Source organism: Bacillus rossius, unplaced genomic scaffold, assembly GCF_032445375.1.
Source record: "Bacillus rossius redtenbacheri isolate Brsri unplaced genomic scaffold, Brsri_v3 Brsri_v3_scf36, whole genome shotgun sequence".
NCBI classification, from domain to species: Eukaryota; Metazoa; Arthropoda; class Insecta; order Phasmatodea; family Bacillidae; genus Bacillus; species Bacillus rossius.
In genome coordinates, this window is record NW_026962546.1 from 70,001 (window position 1) to 75,719 (window position 5,719).

The 5,719-nt window shown below is 33.4% G+C and overlaps 1 non-coding gene across 1 annotated transcript; it reads right to left on the reverse strand.

The window, feature by feature from the left end:
* Positions 1-3,484: 3,484 nt before the first annotated feature.
* LOC134544326 (5S ribosomal RNA) lies at positions 3,485-3,603 on the reverse strand. The gene has a single exon (XR_010077680.1). It is a non-coding gene; the product is annotated as a 5S ribosomal RNA (ribosomal RNA).
* Between the last annotated feature and the right edge of the window lie 2,116 nt (positions 3,604-5,719).

Genomic DNA, 5,719 nt, shown 5'->3' on the forward strand with positions numbered 1-5,719 from the left:
CAAGAGCAAAGTGAAAATAAAATTTTTCTCTCTGCAAATATCTGGTTACCCAATTTTCTGGTTGCGGACGGTTCAGAAAATTCTCGATGCCTTGCTCACGTAGGGAGCAGCGCACTTTGGACAGCGAAAGTAATGTAGGGCTTCTTTAGCACTGATTTTTCAATGTTTTCTAAATGTCAGCAGTCTACGATGACATAATGGGCAGTTCCACTAATAGTGTAATTTTTTTATGGCAGCTGCACTGTTTAATTTGCACTGCGAGCTGTTTAAATTTACTGCTACACCAAACAGGGAACTTTTCATTTGCAGATGTTATTCAAGGAATCAAATACGTAATTTGTGCTGGAATCACTTGAAAATGGTTAAATTAACTTAGGTATACTTTAGTGTATAGTATGCTGAAAATGTGGAGATAATTTCATGAAGGCTGTTTGCTGTGGAAGCACTAGCAAATCACCTTGTTCAGTGCCACCTGGAATGGCTTTCTTCGTGCACCTCCAAGGATGATGTGATTATTATTGTGAGTAAATTTTGTTTACATTTTCATTGTGTGAATAATAAAACTTTTAACTGTACACACAACAAGCATTTCACTTGGATCTGATGCATTCTCAAGAGTGCAGTTTCTGTTTAGCTTTTAAAACTGGCTGCCCTTCAATTCACTCAAGGTGCAGATGCAAGTTGCTGATGAAGTATTCCACACACATGCTACATTGGAGAAATATTTTAATAAAAATTAAAACTCTTGCAGGATTTCGAATAAAAACTATCCTATTTATCCCTTCTATGTTTTGGTACTGCGAAATTGAGAGAGGTAAGTAAGTTGTGAGGTTATTTTTACTTGCTTGCATGTGAGGTTAGCAGAGCAAAAATATTTTTGAAATTGCAGATACATGGTCACTTTATTTCGTTGCAAACATTTATAAGCTCGTAATCTTATTTAAAGTCTCCATACTTAATGCGTTTGGAAAACCTTCTTTCTCTCAATTTTACAATGGAACAAAATTTTACTTGTATGTGTACATTAATTCCATCTCTAAATGATGTAGGTTTACGCACCGAGATCAGGTACATTGTAGAGAGAAAAACACACGAGTACCTGCTTATTTTGAAGTTTTAATGAGTATATTAAAAAAAAAAAAAAAAACGATAAAAATATAATTGAAAAAGTATATTATTCACGTATTTTTGAGGATGAGGGGAGGGGGTGTTTTTGTCCGATGGTCGTTTATCTTTAAAGAAATTTCCGTTGGACCTGTGCGTTCTTGCTCTGCCAATTCTCGAAAAATGAAATATTTTAAGTCGTCTTTTATGTGCTAACTTCATTATATTTGGCTGCATTCGTATTTTTATTAGTTTTGAAACATTCATGTCACGGAAAATAATCATAAACCAGGACAAAAACGTTTTGACTAAATGTTCTAGGTTGGTTGTAAAACATTTTCTTATTTTATTTCACATCGGAAACATCTGTTAAGTTGTAAGCTTTGTAATGAATGCGACAGTCACTTGTTCGCTGAAGTGTTTGTTTAAGAAATTAGTATTGTAAATTTGTTTATGGTCTTGTTAAATGAAATTTTAAGTGAAATCATTTGGGAAAACAGAGGCTACAGGAATTTTCAACACAACTTGATGACCGACGTTGTGACTAGTGTGGGAGTGTGTGCTCGTGTAAATATCAATTTTTCTTACTCCTCGTGCCGGTCAACAGGAAAACAGCGAGTGTGTTATCTCATCGCGGGCGTGTGATTGCGTGTGGTAAATTGTGCTAGGTTAATTACCGCAAAACTCCACTGTGTGCAAATATGTAGTGTGTCGCTGTATGCAAATATTTGGTATGTCTTTTTTTTTTTTTTTTTTTTTTCAGGCAATACACACTTTGAATTTTACACAATTTCGATGCTGCAACCTAAGTGTATACATGCGAATAGGATTGCTTAAATGAAAAAGTAAAGTAGGAGGTAAGTGCAAATGTTTCCAGGAGGTTATGCACACACAATCTATTTTATGAATTAATAGTTATTATCTAAGAAAATGATAGAAGATTATAAATAATGTGTGCAGAATAATACAGAATTTGCATGTTACACAAAAAAAAATATATATATATATTCCAAATATTGTTAGCAAAATGCACCTAGATTAGTGAGCTGGATTTTTTTTTTTTTTTTGTATTTTTGTTCTGTTGATCCCACGTGGAGTCAAGGCTCCGGGATATAGAACATGTATGTGCAGACAATTAATATTTACATGATGCAAGTTACCAAGAAAAAAAATTTCAAAAAAAAAAAATACATAACATGTTACACAATTTAACTTTATGCAAAACATGAAGCAGCTGTTATCACAAGTCCATTCAACAAATTAACAGTTCAATTTCTCTATTATCAATCAAATTAAAGAATAGCTTCAGAGGGTAGGTAGGATATTCTAGAAGAATTTTTTTTACTGTTTTTTTTTTTAATACTGGTAAATTGTTTTAGTTATTTTCTGTGATATTAAGTTGTAAAGTTTTACTCCCAAGTAATTTAGTCCATTTTCAAATCGCCTAGTGTTATGTTCAACTATCCTCAATTTACTAGCATTTCTGGTGTTATACCTATGTGCGAATATCTAAAAAAAAAAAAAAAAAAAAAAAAAATACTAATTTTTTTTTTCTTCTTTTTCTTAAGAATGAATAAAAAGTTTCTAGAACGTATTCATTTATGGCAGTCAGGACTTTAAGTTTTTTGAATTTTGGTCTGCAGTTAGATGATTTTTTATCTTTTGTTATTATTCTAATAGCTCCTTTTTTTTTTTTTTCCCCCAATGTTATATGGCAGAAAGAGTAGAGCTATGGCTACTGTGACATCATGCATTGATGGGAAGGTTATTGTTGGATAACAAAAATTTAGATGATATAATTTTTATTTTTTTCCATACACAACACATTGCAGGTACAATTTTACAGGTTACAGCTGTACCACCTCTAGTATTGCTGCCGACCATCCAACAAATGAGCACACTAAACAGGCATTGATGACATTGTTATCAACGTCTTTTTGAATCTCTCATTATTATACATAACTGCCCACTGAAACAGAGAAACTTCAAAATAGGTGTGTGTGTGTGTGTTTATATATATATATATATATATATATATATATATATATATATATATATATACATATATACATACATACATACATACATACATACATACATACATACATATACACTTATCTATTTATTTTTTCACTTTGAATTTTGTATGAGGTATACACATGCAAAGATTCACAGCTGCTGCTGGGTGGGTGAGTGAGTGAGTGATTGAGTGAGTGATTGATTGATTGATTGATTGATTGATTGATTGAGAGAGAGTGAGTGTGTGTGTGTGTGTGTGTTAGGGGGGGGGGGGGGGAAATGTGGTGATTGTGGGGGAAAAAAAAATTTAAAATTGAAATTTTTAAAAAAAAATTTTTTTCTGTAGGGTGCAAAATAGTAGTGCCAACGGCACGTGGTGTTCCCAAGCGGTCACCCATCTAAGTACTAACCACGCTCGACGATGCTTAACTTCGGTGATCGGACGAGAACCGGTGTGTTCATCGTGATATGGCCGTTGGCAATGATATAGATGTTTTTTTTTTGCAGTTTGTATTTGCCACTCGAAATAGCTATACCAGGTGTGATTGTTACAAACAACAGGAGAAATCGTGTAATGAACACTCTTTTACTTCCCCCCCCCCCCCCCCCCCCCCCACACAACACCCACCACCCTCACCATCCCAACCACCAAAGCCCTCTTCAAAATACACTCTCACACACACACACAAACCCACACTCTATAACTGATGAACATTACCATAACTTCTTAAAGCCATTAGATAATATTTAACTCAAGAAAGGTATTGTGATATGTTTAAAGAAAGAAAGGTGAAACCTTTAACTTTACCAGCAGGTATTAGTATCACTGAGGTATCTTCTAGGTTGTAGCAGCAATAGTAGTAATAATAATAAAATTAAATAAGGTAATAAAAAAGAAAAGTTATACATGTGATCAAATCATGAATGTATAAAACTGGAATGAATTTAAATTTTTTTTATTTTTCTTCATAGGCTGTTTTGAAATTGATGAGTAAGTGCCTCTTCTTTTAAATTTTTTAATGCTGAACACTGTTACATAAGAGATGAATGTTTAGAAAATTTTAAAAAAAAAAAAAGCTAGCCCAGCCCCCTCCCCCCCTCACACAAAATCCAAACAAAAAAAAAAACACCCTCCTTCAAAACATCACATAATCATCCAGCCAGCAGTGCAGACGAGAAATTTGCACTCGGGGCCGCCATTTTGACGATAAATTCTTGCATGGCACACCAAAGGTAGGAAAGAATTTAAAAAAATAAAAATAATGGGCGAGCACCCTCGCGTCTGCCTGTAGAAAATGAAGTTAAAAGTAACATAACCTAAAGACAGGCACACACTAGGGTGCTCCCAGGCGGTTGAGAAATTTTTTCCCGCCAAAAGACTTATATATATTATTTATTTTACTGTTTTTGGCAGGGGGCTATGTCGGTCTGTGTGCAAAGTAGTTCCTACTCCCGCCGCCAGGAGCGCGCGCGGTGGGTAGCGATGTTGTTTTTTCTGCTTTCATTTGTTTATTATTTAGAGGGTTAATGCTATGTAAATGTACGCAAGTTTGGTTATGTGTCGGTAGTTGTGCGAGATTTAATTTCCGAAACGAAATTTGACTTTCATCGGCCTGCATTTCTCACTTATTCGGAAAATACATGTGTGTTTATGTATGTATAATAATCGAGTGATTTTGTAATAATTTGGAAGTTTTGTTTGCGTGTGCGATGTGGGGAAGAAAAGGTGTGCACACGAGTCCTAGGGCTATATTTTTTTTTATTGCGAAATATTTACTTCATGTGGTGAAAAATTTTAAATTATTTGTGATGCAAGTGAAATTTTTTTTTTTTTTTCAGTTGGGTGATGTGTTTGTCCTCGTTTGTGTGCAAGGAAGCAAACATGCTGAAGGTAAGGGGCCATAAATGACACTTTAAAATATTAGTTTACCATTAATTTTGGTTAAATATTAAATTGCCATATAAGTAAAATCATGTCAACTGTTGTATTCCACCCAGTATAAGCTGTTAGTAATGGGTACTTAATATAAATAGAATAAATGTAAGCATTTTCGTCTGCATGAAAATTCACTTTTTTTTTGGATCCATTTGTACTGTGGGTAGTTAAATAGTACATTATGTTGTTTTTACTTCGAAGTACAAAACATCTTGTGCATGATTGCAAATTCAAACGCAGTTAAGCATAATATGAATTCGAATTATGTGTGTGTGTGTGTGTGTGTGTATATATATATTTTTTTTTTTTTTTTTTTTTTTTACTGTGTCCAGTTTTAGCACAAATGGAATTATTTTCAAAGTGAATCGATGCAACTGGTCTTTGCCATTAATATTGATATATGATCTAACTAAATTAAATAGAAAGGATTTTTTTATTTATTTTTTTATATATATAAATATATTTGTAGCAATGTACTAATGACCACAGAAGTAAGCAAAAAAAAAAATATATATATATATATCTCAGCCAGTAAACCATGCGTCTTAAAGACTTTTTTTAATGAAAATATTTCTGCCTTGGTTAAGCTTACATTTACTATCATAGGGATTGAGGGAATTGTAGAACAGCAGCAGAAGCATTTCCTTTCATGATCATGTT